We start from the raw sequence: 22,583 nt of genomic DNA, 5'->3' as shown, positions 1-22,583 counted from the left end.
ACGGTTTGTTTGATCGGTCTGACGTATTTTCGGAGAAAAAATCCTGATTTTTCTAAATTACAAAGAATCATATTTTCCAACCTTTTAGAGTAGGACCCTTCCTTAACGTAAGGTTGATGTTTTTGACAAAACTTCAAAAATACCTTAAGTCCTCGCTGAAGTAACTACTGCTGCTGTTATTAATATTTATATCTCTCTTATTCTATGTGTTAAACTTTTTCACGCAAACTACGAAGCAACAATTAAAACTTTATTATTTAGTAATGTAGTCAAAAGCAATATTAAACATGCATATAAAAACGAATAAAGATGTATCCTGCGCTCTTACCGTGCCGTGTTTTACTTAAAATAAATATTATCAGAAATAGTTGAGTTGAATAACTGTTTTTTTTTTTAATTTCATGATTAAAATATCTAAAACGATTATGTCGAATTAAAGTGTAGAATTACGAAAAACTTGAACATAGCCAAAGCAGAAAAGCTGTATTAGGAATCAGTTCCAGTGTAAGTTTTGGCGAAAAAAAGCGTTTCAAGTGACTGCGGCAGCCACGTTTCAAACTGTTACACGAGTGTATTGTAATGCAAACTTAGCAAAGCCAGTGTTACCACCTGAAATGGAAAGATAGCGCATGTTGCAAAATTTGCCATCGGTCAACCAGCCGACCAAGGTCTACTAGCCACAAACAGCAAAGAATGAGAAATTAAAACAACACCGAACAGCAGGACGAAAATAGGAACCAGCCAGCCGGCGGAGGCAACGCAGCGGGAGTACTATATGAAAAAACGTACAGCATGAACCACAAAATTATTCGCCACAGGCCGGGCTGACCTGGGTGGACAAGCCGTCACACATACCGTCACGGTGGTCGCTTCTCAGTAGTGCATGGTGCTGACTTCACCGTTGCTACTGCCGCTACTGTTGCTGCTAAGGGCCGCTAACCAAAACCAGAGCGGCCAGGCGGTGGACACTGGTGGCAAACCGCACTAGTAATAATAACTCAATGTCAAACCTGTGGAGAAAAGTATAGCGGCGGGAAACGAAGGATTGCGTTAGTGGGCTTCAGGATAAATTTCGCAGCTGAGAAAACTAAAGTTTTGAAGCCAAACCAGCGGCAGTGCTATATTTAAGCGAAAAGTGTAAAACATAATAAGAAATACTATCAAGAGAACGGTTACGTTTCATAAAAGCTAAGTGTTCCCGATCTTGTCACATTATTTAAATATTTATCGTACAATCTCATAACGTATGGAGTGAAGGTTTCTTTTATTTATTTTTGACATTTCCAGTTCCAAATTCAAAAGCATCCGTTGTTGTTCTACTGCCACCCGGCAGCAAAACTATTCTCCTAGGAAATTACTCTAATGCTATTTCCTTTCAGTTTCCCTCCACAATGCAAGCGTGCTGGTAAAGCTGCGGAAAAAGAATGTACCCTGAGACAAACGAGAAAAGCTTTTACATGTGGAAAGCAGACTCCAGGCTAATGGAGAGCACTAATCATCGCAGCCAACAGAATCCCATTGCCGTGTGCCGTACGCAGTTCCCCACAGGTATCGGGAATGCGTCAAAGACTGCACCCAGCGGAAGCACCATTCCCGGTTACAATTCGATTGAAATTTATGGCGCTTCTAGTGGTAAAAAGAATGCCTCCATGTAATAAAGCACTTATTTCCCTCTCACAAACGCCCTCTCGAGGAGAAGAAAAAACAGTGCTTGTTGTCCTTGTGGCTGCAATAAAAGATCTTTTCATAATTCATAACTGAATGGGATGTCACTGTCGGTAGCTTCTGCCACGGAAGCGAACAATTATGGTGCATTGTGTGATTTTTCTAAAAGCCTTATAATTACCACCCCAGTTTCTTTCGGTGTACTAGACGCAAGTGATGTTTGTTAAAATAAAGACGCTTGAATACCCTTTTTATTTTCATGTTAGGAGCACTACGTTGGTTAAGTGCACATTGCTAGGCAAAAGGTTACAATATTTTCTAGGAATGGATTATCGCTCAAACTCATCAATATGTGCGGGAGTGGTGCTAAACAAGGTATTTACCGAAAACAGAAACAATCTAGCTGGAGCTAGTGTTAATCAAACAACCAAATGCCACCAATTAGGCTGCGTAAACAAAACAAGCAAAAGATTCTGTATATCATTAGTTGTTTACATTTTCGACAATTCGAAACTTATGATAATTTAAGTGCAGTTCTCCCGAAGAGGTAAATGACAAACCATGAGTGTTTTTAATTTGAATGGAACTGTCTGTTTGCTTTCACATGACTTTTCTACAGGTATTTGGACCAGTTTGACTCCAGAGATTTAACTCAAAATAGCGTATCAGTTTTATTAGGTGAAATATTCCAATAATTGTGTCTCACAAACTTTAATCTTTACTAAAATGTTGTATCTGAATGAGTTATCGCAAATTGATTTCTCGACTTGTAAGAAGTACGCGACTTGTGAGAAGAAAAAAATGTTTCATTTTTCAAGAGTGAATTAATATTTCAAAATTATCTCTTGTTTTTATTTAAATGTTGACCATGTAAAATTGATATAGAAGCATTCAAAATATGAAGTGTCTTCTTGAAATAGGGCTCCATTATTCATCTCATTAAGCCGATATTCACGAAGAATGCACGGATTCAACACCAAATTTTCACGAAATCATTACACAAATAAACTAAATATGCCTACGTGCTCTCATGGAATCGTTTTGCAGTGTATATTTAGTGAAATTAGCTAGATTTATCCTGAATTTAGTAAAACAAACCATTTTTCACAACGCTTCGATATCCATCTTAAAACTTGAATCACTGCTCAAATATTCATCCAACGACGCCCCCATATTCATCACACTGTTAATCATGAATGAATCACATTATCATGAATGAACGCAGCCGCAGCCCATCGTATTATGTTACCTAGATATCTGCTGCAGTTGTTTACGTGCAAATTTGGTAACCTAGGTAACCACTGCAGTGCTGTAGATTTATGTCAATTATGTCGGAATAATTCAACATTTTCAGTATGATTTTGATGAAAATACATAGGGTAACCGCTCCTATATTCATCTCAGTACCTATATTCATCTCATCACGCCTTTTTGATCAATTTATCGTCAAATTTTACCATATTTTCGACGTAAAACTTTCAGCCACTTGAGAAAATCAAGAAGCAAACAGATTTACTTTCAAAAATTTATAGAAATTTGACGGTAAATTGGACAAATGAGAGAAATAAGATGAATATAGGTGCACCAAGCTGTTGAGATGAATAATGGAGCGATTACCCTACAGTTGAAATTTAGGAATTGTAAAAATCCATCTCATATACAGTCATCCCAGTATTATGGGCCAGTGTACACTTTGTATTGGTTTCTAACATATTTCAATAACTTTTAATAATCAAATTTAGGTTTAGTGAACGTGAACAACGTTCCCCAAACTTAAATTTGACTATTACAAGTTATTGACATACGTTAGAAACCAATGCAATGTGTATTGGCCCATAATACTGGTTGACTCATAATACTGGGATGACTGTATTTCTGCTAATTCAAGCTTGTTTTTGGAAATTTTAGGTGTACATTTCAAAGATTAAAGTATTCTTGGTGTAGTGAGTGATTTTGTTTAATGATTAAAATAAAAAGTGATCCGCTAGTGATGGAAACAACTTTGGTTGGCTGCTGAACGAGTCCCGTGATAGCCGTATAGAACAATGTGCGGATTTTGTTTGCTTAGGTAGGTGATTGAAATAAATGAGTTTTCGAGTGCAGATGCCCGACTATAATATCAAATTTAGTGCTTTTAAGTGAGTTTTTGAGGATAATACTTAAGAGTAATCTAAAGTGAACTAAGAAGTTGTTTTATGAGATGAATATATGGGTTGAGATGAATAATGAAGCAGTTCCTCTATGTTTGCATATGTATTTACTAAGAGCATTTCAGATTTTAATTACATCAAATATCGTTTGCTTTCAGTCAAAAAAAGAGTAATTTACACAGAAAAATTGCATTTAAAAAGAGTAGAGATCAGAGATTTTTAGATAGAATTTGACAATTTCGCCTACTAAAACTGTTTAATACAGTGTACGGCAGGAAAAAATGTGAAAAAGTTTGAGCTTTAATATTGGGTTAATTTGTGTAGCTTATGACTTATTTCTGTTGACAGTGTTTTTGGTTACGCTTACTTTCTAGTGCTGCATAAGAATATCGGAATTATTTGATTGCAAATTTGAAAAATTTTGTTAAATATAAAAGCAAATGGAAAAGCTCTATTTTCTTAATTTTGAGATAGATTGATTGCGTAATTTTGAAATCTGCTGCTGTTAGAGGAAATTTTTCAGTCCATAATTTTAACAAAATGTAAGTTCAAAACAAAACAGTTCTGATTAAAATGAGTATTTTTTTGCGAAGAGTTATTTACTAAATTTGATGGAAAAAAAAGAATTTATAAAAATATAATAATAAATGAATAAAAAAAATTAAAACTTGAATTTAATAAATAAATTGGTCTCACGATAAAACGAAAAGTTACTAAAATCAATCTTAAATAAGGTTGATAAAATGTCGCTGGAAAAAGCTATCAATAATCAAACCGAACGGAATATATTTTCCTAAAATGCAATCTGCTAAGTTCCTACAAGTGAATCTCCACCACGCTAAAGGCGCATCGGCAGTCCTTAGTAGAAGGTTCAAAAAGGAGGAGCTAGACATGGTTCTTACTCAAGAACCATGGTGCAATAAAGGTAAAATATTAGGGATTCAAATGAATTCTGGCGAACTATATTACGACGGTTCACAGAGTTCGCCAAGAGCTGCAGTTCTTGTGAACAAAGCAGTAAAATGCTATCCTGTGACAGAATTTGTAAAACGAGATATTGTAGCGGTTATGGTTCAGGTGCCAACCACCAGGGGGAATACTGAGGTAATTGTTGCTTCGGCTTATTTTCCAGGTGAAATAAATGAGGCGCCTCCTCCTGAGATTGCTTCGTTTGTCAAATTTTGCAGAGACAATAATAGGGCATTCATCATAGGCTGTGATGCCAACGCTCACCATACAGTTTGGGGCAGCAAGGGCGTCAATGGTCGTGGTGAGTGCCTATTGGAGTTTCTCTCGTCGAATAATATAGATATTTGCAATAAAGGTAACAAACCAACATTTGCAAAGGCTATCAGAGGTGAAGTTTTGGATCTGATGCTATGCAGTCCAGCAATTTCGGAGAAAATTGCTAATTGGCATGTGTCGGATGAAACCTCACTATCTGATCACAAGCACATTTTGCTTGAATGGATTGGTGGGAAACGATCATCTGTTACTTACAGAGATCCTAAAAAAACAGACTGGGATCAATATGTACAATATTTGCGAAAAGATTTACCTTCAAATTGTAGCAGAATTGAAACAGTTTCAGAACTGGAATCTATGACAATTCAGCTAAATGAAATAGTGATAAATGCATACAATAATAGTTGTCCCGCCAAACAATCGTCATCAAATAGGGATGTGCCTTGGTGGAACAAAAAGCTAGAAAGTCTTCGAAAAAATAGTCGAAAACTTTTTAATAAAGCAAAACGTACATCAGATTGGGCTCAATATAGAAGAGCCTTAACTGAATATAGCAATGATTCCGGATTTCATTGCTCTACAAGGAAGGCTTGGGTTCAAATGTGTGAATCTATAGAAAGGATTCCAGTTGTTTCAAGATTACAAAAGACTCTTGCCAAAGATCATACCGTTGAGCTCGGCAATTTAAAGCATCACGACGGAATCTATACTAGTGGTCCTCGTGATACCTTAAGAGCCAGTTCGCGAGAACCGCAACCACCTTTACAAGGGAGGTTGTATCGAGGTTCTCCGATCGGACTGAAACTTTCAGGGTTTGTTTATGCATATAATAGAACAATGTTTTGCATAATGTCAGAGTTTTTAAAAAGGGGTAAGTGGGGTAAAAAAGCACGTCAAAGAATTGATGTCCAAAAATTGCTAAAAACTTAAAATTGATGTAACTTTGTGAAAACTGAATCTATTTTCATGAAAATTGGCATGTTTATTCTACTTTATAAAGGGAGCCAAAATGAAAGTCATTGGAAGTTGCTATCGAGAATACATGATGAAATATTCGCATTTTTCCAAAAAAATAAAGGTGATTTTCACAGCAGTTTTTCTCTTGCCAACAGATCTAGGATCAAAATCCAAATAATACGTTTTGTAGTGCAACTCAAGAGCTTTCATTAGATATATTCGATAAATGCGCCGTTATAAAGATGCCTGAGAAAATCCAATTTTTCTATAACATGTCATTGACCATCATTTCTAACCCATTGTGCGAGAAGCGAAATTCCGTTTTGCGTCATTGTTCTTCCATTGAGCTATAGTTTTCAGGTTATGTTTATTTATGAACTTGGTTGGTAATGACTGGACCAAAGGCGCATAACAGTTCCCACTAGTGAACCTCAGCCTTCCAGCTACCGTACCCCTACCTTCTCGTGGTACCAACTGATGTGCGAGTAACCAGTGGAAAGATCGGGTAACCAACCCTGGTGGGACTGCTGGTCGCATGCTGACAGGGGGCGGGGCTTCCTTCCTCGGAAGGGAGTTTCCTGGGATCGACACCAACAGAAGCGTTCTAAGTAACGCAGTGTCCCTCCCAAGTCCTGGTAGTGCCCGGGACTCTAAACAATGGCAGTACGATGGCCCTCCTGCGACATAGTGGGGTTAGTCGCTGGCCTTGCAAGCCCGCACCATAAAAAAACAACAGCAACGAACGCAATAACGTTGTTTATGGACTAATGCAATAGTTTGAAGAATTTGAGGTTTTTGGAAAAGGGGTTAGTGGGGTAAACAGGCTCTTTAAAATCTTATATTCAGAAACTGCTCAAATCGTAAAATAATTACTCTCGGCTTACATTCGAAGTTACACGATGGAATGAGATATTTTTTTTTGAAGCCAACAAGAGAATGAATGAATGTCAACAAAGCCACGCGATACTTTTTGTTGAGCTTTTTTTTTAATGTGCCCTTTAAAAATTAAATTACCATAAGAAAAAAAGCTTCACCGGAAGATGCTCATAAAGGAATGAGGTCAAAAGTACACCCTTCTGCAGGAATAAGGCAATTCAAACCGGAAATGTATTTATCGGTAGAACAAATAACCAGAACTAACCTCTCATTTCATCGTGTAACTTCAGGAATAAGCCGATCTTGCGGATTGAGCAGTGTATTCAGAACAAGATTTTGAAGAGCCTGTTTACCCCACTAACCCCTTTTCCAAAAACCTCAAATTCTTCAAACTATTGCATTAGTCCATAAACAAACAGAACCTGAAAACTATAGCCCAATGGAAGAACAACGACACAAAACGGAGTTTCGCTTCTCGCACAATGGGTTCGAAATGATGTTCAATAACATGTTATAGAAAAACTGGATTTTCTCAGGCATCTTTATAACGGCGCATTTTTGAAATATATCTAATGAAAGCTCTTGAGTTGCACTACAAAACGTATTATTTGGATTTCAATCCTAGATCTGTTGGCAAGAGAAAAACTGCTGTGAAAATCACCTTATTTTTTTAGAAAAAGGCGAATATCTCATCATGTATTCCTGATAGCAACTTCCAATGACTTTCATTTTGTTTCCTTCATAAATTTGAATAAACGTGCCAATTTTCATGAAAATCGATTCAGTTTTCACAAAGTTATATCAATTTTAAGTTTTTACCCATTTTTGGACATCAATTTTTGACGTGCTTTTTTACCCTACTTGCCCCTTTTCAAAAAATCTGACATTATGCAAAACATTGTTCTATTATATAGATAAACAAACCCTGGAAGTTTCAGTCCGATCGGAGGACCTCGATAAAACCTCCCTTGTAAAGGTGGTTGCGGTTCTCGCGAACTGGCTCTTAATGGACCACCCGTCACATCAACTTAACCCTCTCCCGCTCACAAGGTTCATCAATAAAATTTATAGCTTCACGAGAAAATTCAAGCTGAACGCTTTGTAGACTAACTAAAACTACTGTCAACTGTTGTATTTTGAAGAAAATGCCCAGTGATGCTCTGAGGCAGCATATAAAAGTTTATGGAACAATCGTAAGCACAACAAACTATTTTATGTCAAGATATGATGATTATAATTCTTGGTGCTCTAGAGTCACCATGAGCGGGAAAGGGTTAATTTATACGAAAACTAGACAGAATTTCAAAAAACTTCCATCGGGAAACCTTTTATACAGCTAATCTGCATCAGAATTACGAAGACCATTTATAAATTTGAGTTAATTTGACGGGTGGTCCACTTAAGGAACTGGTCCATCCAAGGTAATTCTACCCTATGTTTTTCAACATTTGTTCAAAAGCTAGAAAAATAATAAAACAAAGGCGTAAAACTGGGCAAAACGTCCGTAATCATCCGGTCGAAACGCGAACGATGAATTTCGAAACTGCTAACTATAAACGAAGGCAGAATGTATAAAGTATCCCTATCGACGTCAGTTCACTACGCACACAACTCGATGGAACGTAAAATATTAAAAATTAACCATAACACATAAACCAGATCATTCTCTTGCTCGCGCCCATAACGCACACTGTGAGCGATCACGCACGCGAGGGAACTACAAAAGCGGAATGTTCGGCGTGTTTCAATGTACAGCTCTACTTACGGCTGTACATTGAAACATAGCAAGGCGAGTCGCCTCGCGACGTTTTTCGCGTCCATTGTAACTCTGGCTTCGAAGCTGTAAAATGAATGAATCTCTCCTTGGCTTGGCCACCGCCGTCTGAATCGAACGAGAAAAAGGCATGTGTGCGTTAACATACGATTGCAAAGAGAAAAAGAAACAAACACAGAAGAAATCACAAACTCGCGACAATCATCCAGTCTGTGTCTCTCAAGTGTCAGCACGCACAGTGGTAGGAGAGCTCAAAACCGTGAACTTAATTCATTTGCTCTCCAAATAATGGTTTTATTGACATACTATCTTCCGAAGATATTTAGTATATAAAAAGGCTCAAATGATGACAAAAAAATTTAGTTTGAAACTCAACCGCTAGTGGCGCTGCAAAATCTAACTTTTTAGCCTTACACTCTAGAGATATGGTGTCTTAAGCAAAGTTATAGATAAAGTTTTTGCAAAAAAACTTTGTCGAAGACACTTTTCTTCTAACTCTTCTTGTTTTGAATATATAGCGTTTCTTATTAGACTTGTTTTTTAAATTAGTTTTTTTCAAATATACAAAAAACTGTAACATTTAGAAGGTAATAATGTTCGGCATATATTTGTATATCATTGAAACACACAACTTTGTAGAAGACACAAATAAATAGCTTCCACACAAACCGAGTTATTGCCAAAAAATTTTAAAAAATCTTCATTTTTTGTACACACCTAGAGCACAAAATAGCAAAATCTAGCAGACGAAATCTGCATAGCATGAAATATTATCATAATCACTCTACGAAATCACTTTGATCGTTTGTCCCTTTTAGTATCTTCATTGCCTGTCATGAAATTCAAAAAGACAGTTCATAGTGCAATTGCAGGGCGAATATGTCATAAACTTTAATTAGTAATAGCCTTTTTTGTATGGTGGTAAAAAATAGCTAATGCCTTGTTCAGACTACGCCGCATAACACCTGATTTCGCCAGATGATATCGGATATCACTTCGGGTGTTCACACTACAGTGAAATGATATGGTTTGATATTTGCTTTGGTAAATGAAAAGAGAAGAAAACAAAAACACGTCAAAGCAAAAATGAGACAACAAGAGCAATGCAATTAGGATAGAGATGTCAGCTGGTTGGCTCGCACCAACGCGAACTCACATACGCAATTGTCAAAACGTGCGGAATAACAAAAGCAAAGAAGTTTGCTTCCATATTTTTTGCTCGTGACGTGAATTGCGAGATATATAGGGTTCCGTCAAATGTCTGTTGGCCGTGCTACTAATCTGGTTTTTATTAGTTTTCAAACATGATATCCACGATATCATGAAGCCGAGGCGATATCCGATGACAGCTCGATTGTATGGGATATCAGGTGAGATGGCCTCGATAGTACGAATCGCCTGATATTAGGTAATATGCGGTGCGGTATGAACGGGGTAGAAGACAGATAATTGAGTTTGATAAATTCTTCATTGGCTTACTTGCAAAAAAATTTTACGCCCTTACGAGCAGCCTTCCGAAAGTTAACTGGAGCATTTGCCATGGCAGACTAAAACATGCGTGTAGGCTTTTGAGTTAGGGGAACTGCTCCATTATTCATCTCATTAAGCCGATATTCACGAAAAATGCACGGATTAAACACCAAATTTTCACGAAATCATTGAACAAATAAACAAAATACGCTGAAGTGCTCTTATGGAATCGTTTAGCATTGTATATTTAGTGAACTTAGCTAGATTAATCCTGAATTTCGTAGAACAAACCATTTTTCACAACGCTTCCATATCCATCTCAAAACATGAATCAATGCTCAATTATTCATCTCACGACGCCCCCATATTCATCACACTGTTAATCATGAATGAATCACACTCTCATGAATGAACGTAGCTCGAACCGTCGTAGTAGGTTACCGAGGTATCCGCTGTAGTTGTTTAAGTGCAATGCTGGTAACCTAGGTAACCACTGCAGTGCTGTCAATTGATGTCAATTAGGGACCGTTCCTAAACCACGTGGTCATAAAGAGGGGGACGGGGGGGGGGGGGGGGGGTTGTCAAAAGACCACGAAAGACCACGCATTGGGGTGGGGGGGGTAAACGAAATGACCACGTGGTCTTTTTTCCTGACTTATAATTGATTGTTGCCACCAAGTCAAGAGCGAAAGCTTTTGCATTTTAGAAATATGGAATGTACTGAATGCTTAATAATAAAAATTTAAAATATTTAGGCGAATTTTTGGCACTTGACAAATGAAAAGACCACGTGGTTAAAGTCGCAAGGGGGGGGGGGGTTGGCTAAAAGACCACGAAAGATCACGGGGGGGGGGGGGGGGTTAAAAACAATATCGCACGCTTTGCCTTGGGGCTAATAGCGGTCTCGATCAACTAGATTAGTTGAGAGAATTCGTTATCGATATTGTTTTTGGCACATTTTTTATATGTAGGATAAGTACAACGATACAGCGTGCCCCAGTGCTGAGTCGAGAAAATTTCCAGCTCGAAAAGATCCTCGACTTGATCGGGAATCGAACCCGATATCACAACCGTGTGGGAGAGCTAGCCGACCGACATCGCTAACCACAAAGCCACGGGGACCACATCACGGGGGGTACGGGGGTATAAAAAGGGGACGGCCCCTATGTCGGAATAATTTAACATTTTCAGTATGATTTTTTCGTATTAACAGAAACTGATTTGGCAACTTTTGATTTTTTTCAAGGCAGTGAAAACAGATGCAAATACATACAGTTAAAAATTAGAAATTGTAGAAATTCATCTCATATATTTCTGTTAAATCAAGCTTGTTTTTGGAAATTTGAGGTTAACATTTCAAAGATTTAAGTATTCTTAGGCGTCGTACACAAATTACGTAACGCTAAAAATCTAGATTTCAGACCCCCTCCCCCCCTATGTAACGATAAGTAACGTTCGACATGACTCCTTCCCCTAAAATTACGTAACGCTGATCAGCCTTACCCCCCTCCAAAATTTTCAATTTCGTGCAAACATCACAGTTACGTAATTGTCTATACTACCCCCCCTACCCCCTACGTAACAATAAGTAACGCTGAATCAATCCCCCCCCCCCTTTATGCGTTACGTAATTTGTGTACGACGCCTTAGGGTAGTGAGTGATTTTGTTTAGTGATTAAAATAAAAAGTACTCCGCTAGTGATGCAAAAACCTTTAGTTGGCTGCTGAACGAATCCCATTGTAGTTGTATAGAACAATGCACGGATTTTGTTTTCTGAGGCAGATGATTAAATTAAATGAGTTTTCGAGTGCAGATGCCCGACTATAATATCAAATTTAGAGCTTTTAAGTGAGTTTTTGAGGATTCTACTCTATAAGAAATCTAAAATAAACTAAGAAGAATCCATTCCATGGATTAGCAGATTGGCTTAGTTAGAAAATATGTGATTTTTCTTGTTTTCAATTGTGTTTTCATGTTGTATGAAATGAATATATGGGCTGAGATGAATAATGGAGCAGTTCCCCTATTTCGTTTTATTTATTAATTCCTTCTTTCGCGAAAAATCGTTAAAGTAGATCTCACGCTTCAGGTTTGCCCAGAAATCCTCGATGGGACGCAGCTTGGGGACGTTGAGTACCTCATCGATATTCAGCCGCTCTATCTCCTCCAACGATCGCTTTGAATAATGGGTCGAGGCCAGATCCGGTCAAAACACCGCGTCTTCGGCCTTCTAGTATTTCTTGATGAACGACGTAACTTCTGGCAGGCATTTCGTACTATAAATTTTACCGTCCGCGGCCAGTCCGGGGCGAAAGAAGAGCGGCTTTGAAATCCGCTTTTCACTGATTGTCAACCACAGCAGCACCTTCTTAGAGAACTTGGTGTGTGAAATGAACTTCACCTTGGTGCTCACTTGCTTCATGGGGAAAGTTAAACTCGAAGTTCCCTGCCAGTCGTTGCCATCCTCGGTGAGACAGAACTCGTCGTTCATTACCACCGCCACGTCGCGATTTGCCGGAAAAATCGACTTGCCCATTTTATTTACCCGGCCGCTGCGTCAATGTCTATAGCTCCTTTCTTCAGTGGACGGGACTGCCGCTTCCTAACATGTATGTTCGCCAGGTACTTTTTCACTGTTTGGCCAGTTGCGCCGACCTCCCGGCCAAGCGCATGCAGCGATGTAGCCACTTGTCTCTCGATCTTCCTTTTCAACATCCTTTGGAGCTTCTTGTCGCTCAGAGTCGTCAGCCGTCCGAAACCGGGCTTTCTTTCGATACTCTGATTGTTGTCTAATGGTGTCCACGAGCTACCGCACGATGCCTGTTTTCGATGCGACGGGGTACCGTTCTTTGAACGCGCACACTTCTGAACGGAGTAGCTTTACTGTTTTCGCCATCCCGGTTAGAGTTCGACTGCTGACTCATGGGTTACTATGATGGATGTTGCATGGGTAGTTTCGTTAGTGCGTGTGAAGGTAAACTCATGACAAATCGGTTAGTTCTCGAGATATGCAGAAATTTGTGTTTCATTTGTATGGAAGCCTTCTCTTCCCCGGCCATAAGAATGTCATCATACAAATTTGCACAATCAATCGGCTTAGTCATTTTCAGGTCTATATGGATTAGACAGACCGAACTCCATTATAATATGTATAGCTTTAAAGAATAAAATAAAAAAAAAGATTTTCGAAACAAATGGTTTAGAGTTTCACTTAACTTTGTTTTATGAAAACGAACAACAACATGTAAATCGATTTAAAAAAAAAAAGTTTTGAATCGTAATGATCCAGATATCGACAGAAAAGTAATATGTCATCTATTCAAAAACATACATCAAAGTTCGATCAGTATCATTTTTGACATGTTTGACATGATTGACATCTTTGAAATTTTGTTAGCATTTTTGACAGTTTTTATTTATTTTTCTCAACAAAACATTTATTTCGTACTTCTTGTCAAAAATCTTCGAGTTGTGTGTAGTGTACAATACAAACGCAGTACTATTTTCACTGGAAGTGTTAATGTAAGCTTCCTACCGGTGTGGGTCGCCTTTCCGTTCGTAAAAACTCAAAAGGCTTAATTCAGTCAGGACTGGTTTACAAAAGAACCACACCTCTTTGTGTAAATGAGGCCAGAGAAAAAAAAGCACCGCTGTTCCACATTTGAATATTCACTGCTGCAAAGAAGCCGTAACACTAACGAATCCGAGCTTGACTTCATGGGACTGACAGGTGCTTTGTGTGACAAAGGTGGTTTGAGGTGATTTTCGGTGCCTGGCACTGGCAAGCAGCTGGAATATGTATATGATAATAGGATTTAGCTGTGGTTTGATGAACCGTAGCAGATACGACACGAAGGCTGCCCGGGTGTTTGTTTGCTTGAACTTTTTGACGAAAGATGTTCGCCAACGGTACGATTTGCACAGTCTAATCAGGATAATGATCTACCGTATTTATGCTTATACTACTGGTGGGAGATTACAAGCGCGTCTATTACCGAGGACAGGAAATCGACTGAATATTAGTGTTTATTTTATACGCTATTCGCTGTGAAGCTTCAATGTAGTGCATGTATAAAATTTAAATTTAAATGAATTTTGAAAAAATATTTGAGCGTGCTTTTTCGCTAAGACATTTTATTCGATTGAATTTTCATACGCAGATAGATCCAACAATTCGCAGACTCTTAGATTATTTTCACATCTATGGTCGTAATTTTCGCATTAACTCCCTCAAAAGGTGAACACAACACATTCAGGTGAATTTAACACCAGTTGCTTTTATTGAATCGTAATGCCAGCAACGTAAACAGTAAATTCCATTCCCTTGCCGATCGTGACTGGATTGGATGGTCACACCACCGGTTCTAAATTTAGCACTACCGGTCTTTAAATATAACACGCGCCGTCTACACGAGGCTTCTAGTTGTGTACAGTTATATCCCATTGCAGAAGCCTGACTGTTTAGTTGCGAAAACGAGCTGTGCAAAGCGCGCGGAAATTTGAATGTTAATATAGCCGTGCCGTTACCAGGCTAGAATGCGTTGTGGTTCATCACGAAAGCGTGTTAAATTCTATTGTACCGTAACTTATTCTCAGGATGAATTAGAATTGTAACATTTTCCTAAAAGGGCAACATAAATTCGTTGGATGCTCAACATCTGCTGTCCCTTGGTTTGTTGGAGTCAGATTTTAGTGACGCTTACTCAATCTACATTTCCCAAACTGTATCAGTTATATTAGCTTTATAAGCTTTCAAAATTCCAGCAAATTTAAACATGGTTTAATTGTGTTCCAGTGGTTTAATAACTTATTTTAACATCTCAGAGGGCCAAAGCTTACAATGATCCACCTTTAGTTTAGATCTGTAATAGAATATCGATAAAAATTAATCTCGAACACTTAAGCATGTCGAATAAAACACGCCAAAACGTATCCATTCGAAACACCTTCACCACACTTCCACCTGTCCGGTTGCCAGCTTTGGATAACGAAATCGTAAAATTTTCAAGCACCCGGTCTGTTTCCCAAAAGACAAGATTTGATTGTAGGTAAAATTACAGGCACGAAGACAGGTAAAAGGAAATCGCTAATTCGACTATTTGGCGCTTCTCTGTTTCGATTGTATTCGGAAACAAAACACCACCGTAGGCCAGGCTGTTAAATTCGCACGTATCTAATGCAGAACCTGGTATCCTCCCCTGCGCTCCTCTTTCAACACTAATTCAGTGCATTTGTCGTTTTACCACCTCTCTCCTCTGTCGTGATTGTGAGTTTGCATCAAAAATGAGTTCTGATTTATTAGAGTAATTTGGAACAGCCACGGTAGCGGGATAGATTTTTTTAATAAAACGGGAATGATATATTGCGGTATACTTAGTTATCAGCAGACGGAGCAGTTAATTTGGTGAAGGACTAATTGCCGACTGGAGCGAAGTAAAAGCGATAAAACGAATACACTTTCTAACATTAAAGCGTTTTTCAGATTTCGTTTCTAGCTTTTGTATGGAAATTATTCCTTCATCAAAGGTTGATTGGAAGAATAATGGAACGAGAGAAAACAATACGGCCATGAAGCTGGCCTTTGCCTCTGCGAATGCGAAGCGTTAAACTCTGCTAACTTGTGTCGATTACGACGATAATAACTTATATTTATCAAGAGTATGAATAATTAATACTGTTTTCCAATAGGTTGCGGCAAATAAATGTTTCGTTCGACATGTAGCTGGCGCTAATATAAAAATAATAATTTCGCTTCAACTTGGTAAAATACAGCACCATGAAATCAAACTCAAGTTATGATTGGATCGGGGTTGGTTTATAAAAATCGATTCTATTATAAGAAATACGAGGCATGAATATGCTAAAAGGTTGTTTTGTTGGCTGCTCCACAATTCATTAGATTCGATTTTTTGCATATTCATTTATCCAGTTTCTGTCTTGTATTGTCATTTCCACACACTTTAAAACAATTTAGAGAAGGTCGTTCAGAATTCTACTATAGCAGAAGAAGAATCTTTCACCCAATCTACCGCTTAGGTGTTACTGCTTAAACTGTTGTTTGGTGATACGGTTTCAATTTTCCGAATGCTCGGAAGGCACCATTCGACCCAAATATCGGTTCACCCACACGTCAACAGCACCCTTGCAATTAGTTTGCGGTGGCTATGCACAAACATCTAATCAGCATCGGATCAGCATCCCGCGTCAAATCGAGCGAAAGTGGAGGGTGAACGTGGTAAGAGTTTGTGGTTAGCGAAAATGTGAACTTTAGAAGCGCCGAACCTATTACTTGGCCGACGCAATCAAAATCTAAGCCAAAACGGTTGATTCCTTCTACAGTTAGCAGTCTGTCTTAGTGAAATTGTTGGCAAAAACAAGGTTGTCGATTCTGCAGTCTACAGCTTCAGTGTTTGTATTTGCAGCTGGTAAACATGATTATCGCTTTTGTTCTCTTCCAATCTTGATCCACACGCTGAAGAGCAAATGCAGTACATCGTACTGGTAGCTAAGAAACATGCTTACGTGCTTCATAAACAGCTGGGAAGGATTCAATATAAACACATTTTACCTTTCAAAACCACTGAGATTCATTGAAAATCACTGAAGCGTTATTGTGGATCTCCATCCATCGTCGTAAACTTGAACTTCACTTTATTTATAACCTCGTATACTGGATTAATCCAAACGATGATGTTATGTGAACCTGCAGCTGTAACCGCACAGATGCTGGAAGCTGCAACAGGTGTAATCTGCAGTGTGCTCCACTGGTTGTTGAATTTGTTTTGATCACCCGTGTCCCGTGGCGTATCGAGCAGAGAAGATAATGCGCTCATAAGGTTGAATTAACATACGGGTAGCATAGTGTTACTGGTGCATCGAAAAGGACAACTGCAGTAGAATATGGTACCCAACTGTCCATTAAGATATGATTAAATTGCGCTGTCAGTTGAGTTGATTTACTGTTGGTTTTTCAAATACGATGAAAAACAACTACATCATACTCAATTAGAATAACTATAACTATCGAATTGCCACTGAGGAAAACGAATTTATTATAGCAGCAAAGCAAAGCATGAAACGAAGGGAATGGAATTATTTTCTTTTTATGCTGGATACTCAAAGAACTTTTCGAAACCGAACTATTTTTTGGCGATGCGTATCAATTTCATTGATAAGCTTCGTTGTACTTCAGAAATGATGAACGAGTCTAAGCGCAGTGAGGCGACAACCTATCCTAATGGTGTTTTTGGAACAATTGTTTTTATGAATGACCCCCATAATCTCAAAAGTTAATTAAAACTTAATGATGAAAACAAAATAAACTAACTTTTTTGTGTGAAGAGATAAAGAAACAGTTTATTCGGAAAACGTTGGTCTGAGGAATTCTCGAAACACAAACACACGATTTTGACAAAGATTAATTTAGTTATATAGTTATAGCATATTTCTTTTTTATAACTTTAAGAACTTATAAGGTAAAAAAGGGCAAGTGAAACCACGATGTTATATATTTTCTTGAAGCTTAGCGCGAGCTCTACGAACCTTTAGTGATTTCGTGTGTTATAGTATGGCGAGTATAAGTTACAGTATGTTTTATTTATTAAAGACCCAATTTTTTGTGTTAAGAGATAGAGGAATAATTTATAAGGCACAATTCAGGAAAATGTACAAATATGAAACTTTGTTGAATCAGTGAAACTCCCATCCTAATTGGATGCAGAATTATAGAATGTTTTATATAAAAGCAACCTAGAATTTAGTTTTTCTGTACACAATTTTTGGTAGTTACATTTAACAAGAAAACGTTGTTCTAAGGAATTGTTGGGGCATGCAAAAAATGTTTTCGAAACATATGATTTTATATTTTCCATTCATACTATAAAATAAGTGAATTAGGACAAATAAGGTAGTTTTCAGTACTTGAGGTAAGCCTTAAGAAAAAGTATTGCCATCGTGCCTCTGCTTGCCCCTTTTACCCGTTACGTTCTTGAAGTTACCGAAAAAAGCTAAATATGCTGGAACTTTGTAAGGAGAAGTCCTGGAGATGTGGTGGTATTTAGTAAAAACGTGTATTTTGTATGCCCTAACAATTCCTCAGAAAAATGTTTTCTTGTGAAATGCGACTTACAAAAGTCAAGTGCAAAAAACTAAATTTTAGGTTACTTTTATATATACCTAATGGTTTATAACTCTGTACCCAAACAAAATAGAAATTATGTTTTTTCAGTAAAGTTTCATATGTTTCTATTTACTAAAATTTAGTCGAATAAATTACTTGTCAATCTCTTAACACAAATAGGTTAGGTACTTTGATATAAAAAAACTTACTGTAAATTATGCTGAGCATACATTAATATGAGTGGGTTGAGACAAGTGAAATATATAACAGTTTGTAATCTTTGAGCTAAGCTTTAAGAACATGTATTGCCATAGTGGCTCTACTTGCCTCTTTTTACCTTATAGATTCCTAAGTTTATCAAAAAAAAAAACAAAAAAAATATAATGCGATAATCTTATAACAAAAACCTGAAGATGTGTAGTTTTAGGCAAAACCGTGTTTTTTGTATACCCAAATAATTGCTCAGAACATCGTCTTCTTGTAAATCACGACAAACAAAAGTTAAGTATAAAAATCTAAATTTTAAGTCATTTTCATTTAAAATACTCTGTAACGACATTGAGTACTGACTCAATGAAGATAGAAATTTTGTTTAGGTAGTAAGGTTTCATAATTCAACATTCAACAATCACAGCTAAGAACAGCATGGTGTCGTACGTGCCATGTAGCGCAATGTTACTTTCACTAAACTGATTTTGAACATAAAATGTCTGTGAAATTTTCGTTTAATTTTTGGTATAATAACAAATGAAGAAAACCCAAACTGATCCACCTAGTGGTGAAACCTAGCCTATCTCATTCGAACTTATCATTTGTTCAAATAGAATTACACAACACTCCCATTTAAAAAATACACCTTGAAAATTTCTGCTGGATTTATTTTCAACTTTAAATAACGAATTTCTGGTAGCCAACAGCATAACTATAACGAACATTTAAAACCTAACATTCACACACATATGAGCATACATTAACACTTACTCATGCAAACACCATGAAATAAATATGTTTCAAATACATCACGCGAAAAATCCACTGCCGACTTATTCCATTGCTCACCCCTAACTACACACTGCTGTGCAGGCGTTGTTTATGCGACTGAAAGGAATGCCTCATTACACACAGGAGAGTCAGCTGACGCTGATAACTCTTATAAACCTGTGTGATCGAGACCACACAGTCCGATAACAGTGTAATTAAATAGGATTTTATTGCGCAACTAGATCTTTTATTTGAGACTAATTTAGTGAAAATCGGTACAACTATTCTGAAAAAATGAGTGAGCTTAAACAGACTTTGGAATATGTTTCTTTTCAAAATGTGATTTGCTTTTGAAGTAGAATACTTCTCTCAGGGAGTTCGGCTACATAGGGATGTGAAATGAAAATCTAAAACCGAAAAAAGTGAAAAATATGTCCAATTTCAAATGCTAATAAATCGGTTAGTATTCGATGGATTTCCTTCGTTCTTGTAGCAATAGATTGGAGAATCTTCTAAAATTCTTCCCAAAAGAAGATAATTGTGATTCTATTATTCACACTATCGTACTATTGGAAATAGTCAAGCCTTGTCAAAACGAAAAGTTCGACCTCTGGTTGGTCGTTATATGATTGCTTCCCAAGCACGGTCGACAGAATCATATACCTTGCAATTGAAAACATGCTATTTGGCCTATATAAGAGCCTGTTTCAGCCGAAGCCGCTCATAATAGTTCTAGACAGCGACAACAGCAGTCGTCCTTCCTTAGCAGCAGCACTAGCCCTGTGGTTGGTCACCACGTCTCAGGAGCAGCGCGGTACTTCTCAGCGTGTGTCGCCAGACTGCCATTATTCCCCCCGTGTTGGGGCAGCATGAAGATTGCCATCAGGATATCCAATTTTGAAAATCAAAATGTCTTTTTCAAGGCAAATAAACAAGTCATTGAAAGTTAATAAGTTTTGACAACGCAAGCAAGCATTCTGTGTTGAATCCTAGCAATTTAAATCTGTCGCTTCCGTCTAACTTACTGAATGTGAAATAGCTTCAACAGTGCATGTTGTCCGTATATCTAATTTTCCCACTGTTGAGGTAGCTCAAAGGTTGCGATCAGTAACCGATTTTGAACCGCAAAAAGCCTTTTTCAAGGCAAATAAACGACTTATTTAAGGTTAATAATTTTCTGGCATCAACACAAGCGGACATTCTGTGCGGGATACAATCAAATTCTGTTTTAGTTGTCTAATTTTTACTTTATTTAGTAAACCCTTCACGGTAGGGGCAGCGCAAAGGCTGCGATCAGCATAATCGACTTTGAATAATAAACTGCCTTGTTAGAACGCATTCACAAAAGCAGTTAGTTCGACTATGCAGAGCTAATATGAAGTCGATTCAATCAATCAGCATGAACAGAATTTCGTCGTCTCCCAGCTGCCAAGTTGCAACATGATGCAACACGCAACAGCGAGCGAACGAAATCGCTTGATGTTACAAACCGCAATAAGATACGGGTTAAAACCGTTGCGTGTGTGAGAGCACCATCGGTGTTTATTCGCTGGATACAAAAATCAAATGCGAATTGTGAAATAATTTGTCTGAAGAACATTAGGGAATGGAAAAACTGAACTGAAAGGCGTGGCCTATTTTGTAGCACCCTTCGACTATAAAACAGTGTTTCTGGGAAAACTAGCTACATTCATTAGTCGGAAGGTGAGCTGGATGGACCGCCCGCGTTGCGCCTGTGGCTGCCTTCAAGTTAAACAAATCACTTGCCCTGTGCTTGGCCACCGCATCTCAGGCCTCTGCCTGAGAACGAACGTCAACGCGAGCGATCGGGCGAGATTTTTGCCGTACATCAGCCGGCACTTCCTCTAATGGAAAAGTTGGACCATTTTGTTCAGAAGAATATTACTGTCGGTAATATTACAGAGATGCGATTGCATTATATCCGATATGGAATTGAACAATTGTTCTTTTGAGGACAAATAAAACACTTAATTTGAAGAGTTAATAGTTTTGGGTACCAGTAGCAGTATGGTAACAGCCTCAGCGGTAGGTGCTGCCGGTACTTCCATGAGGCGGATGTTATAAGGAAGTAAATGGAAGCGGCACGGCGAAACAGTTCGGGTGTGCTGAGACGCGCTTAATTTTTCGTTGTTGATATTATTCCCCACATGAAACGAAGCGCTTTCGTACGATAGCGGCGGTATTAGCGGTAGATGCATTTGCCAACACTTAATCCAGTAAAGCCGTGTCTAATTGAAAACTGTGAAAACACCTTTCTTTTGTGTTGGCCGTGCGCATTAGGCCTCTGCCAGGCTAAACGCAAAAAGCGGCGCGAACCGATTCACTCGGCCGTAGGTTAATGTACAGCCGTAAGTAGAGCTGTGTGAAAGTATTCTATTTCAACTTGCGGTCGTGGCTTTTCACACAACCCTCCTGTGATTTTTTTCATACATATGTTTTATATAAAATTTTGAACCACATGTTTAATCATTAGTTAAATATTTTCAAGACAAGTCGTTCATTTGGCACCAGTTTTGTTTAAATTGTTTGTTTAGTTTCTGAGATAATGAAATTTCGTGATTTTCACATTTTGATACACGGTGCCTAAACTAAATATCCGATTACAATGAAGTTCAAAAGGGTGTTATGAGGCCACTAGACTATAAATAACGGACAAAGTTACAAACCGAATACAATGAAATTCAATAGCAACCTATGGAACAACTAGGCCTTTCATTCGAGACTAATTTTGTGAAAATCGGTCCAGCCATCTCTGAGAAAAGTGAGTGAGTTTAAAGAGCCCCTGGAAAACATTTCTTTACATAACTTTTAAAGCTTATGTTTAATTTTTATGAAATTTATAAGTTAAGATTACTGAAGGTAGTCCGTTCATTTGACATAAGCTTTGTTAAAATCGGTAGTGTAGTTGAGATATTGATGTTTCGTGATATTTACATTTTGATACATAACCTCAAAACTAAAAATCCGATTACAATGAAATTCAATAGCAACCTATGCGGTAACTAGACCTTTCATTTGAAATTAATTTCATGGAAATCGGTTCAGCCATCTCTGAGAAAAATGAGTGAGAAAAAAAAGTTGCACACACACACGCACACATACATACATACATACAGAAATGCTTAGCTCGTCGAACTAAGTCGAGTAATACACGACGTTCAGCCCTCTGGAGCGCTTTCATACCTTTAGTTTTTCCAGTGATTGCTATACCTTTCTAGTAGAAAGGCTAAAAGGAACTTAATTGGAAAAGCAGCGGTTAACCAATCACAAGCTTGCTTTCTAGTCATGATGTTTATTTTAGAACCATGCTGTGAGAGGCTCCAC

At 37.9% G+C, this 22,583-nt stretch overlaps 2 protein-coding genes across 12 annotated transcripts in view; one reads left to right on the top strand and one right to left on the bottom strand.

Moving 5' to 3' along the window:
• LOC129726695 (60S ribosomal protein L36) overlaps positions 1–22,583 on the top strand; it is a 548,226-nt gene that overhangs the window by 27,167 nt on the left and 498,476 nt on the right. The gene's annotated exons all lie outside the window — the stretch shown is intronic.
• The window catches only part of LOC129726683 (uncharacterized), a 446,412-nt gene that overhangs the window by 93,044 nt on the left and 330,785 nt on the right, over positions 1–22,583 (bottom strand). Inside the window, exon 2 of one of the 11 annotated variants that reach the window (XM_055683661.1) lies at positions 856–1,010. The exons of the other annotated variants lie outside the window; for them this stretch is intronic. The gene's annotated coding sequence lies outside the window, so the exon portion shown is untranslated. The remainder of the gene's footprint in view (positions 1–855; positions 1,011–22,583) is intronic. 11 annotated transcript variants of the gene reach the window in all.

This window comes from Wyeomyia smithii, chromosome 3 (genome assembly GCF_029784165.1).
Source record: "Wyeomyia smithii strain HCP4-BCI-WySm-NY-G18 chromosome 3, ASM2978416v1, whole genome shotgun sequence".
Classification (NCBI taxonomy): Eukaryota; Metazoa; Arthropoda; class Insecta; order Diptera; family Culicidae; genus Wyeomyia; species Wyeomyia smithii.
Note: the sequence above shows the minus strand (reverse complement) of the source record. Positions and strands in the feature narration are given on the sequence as shown.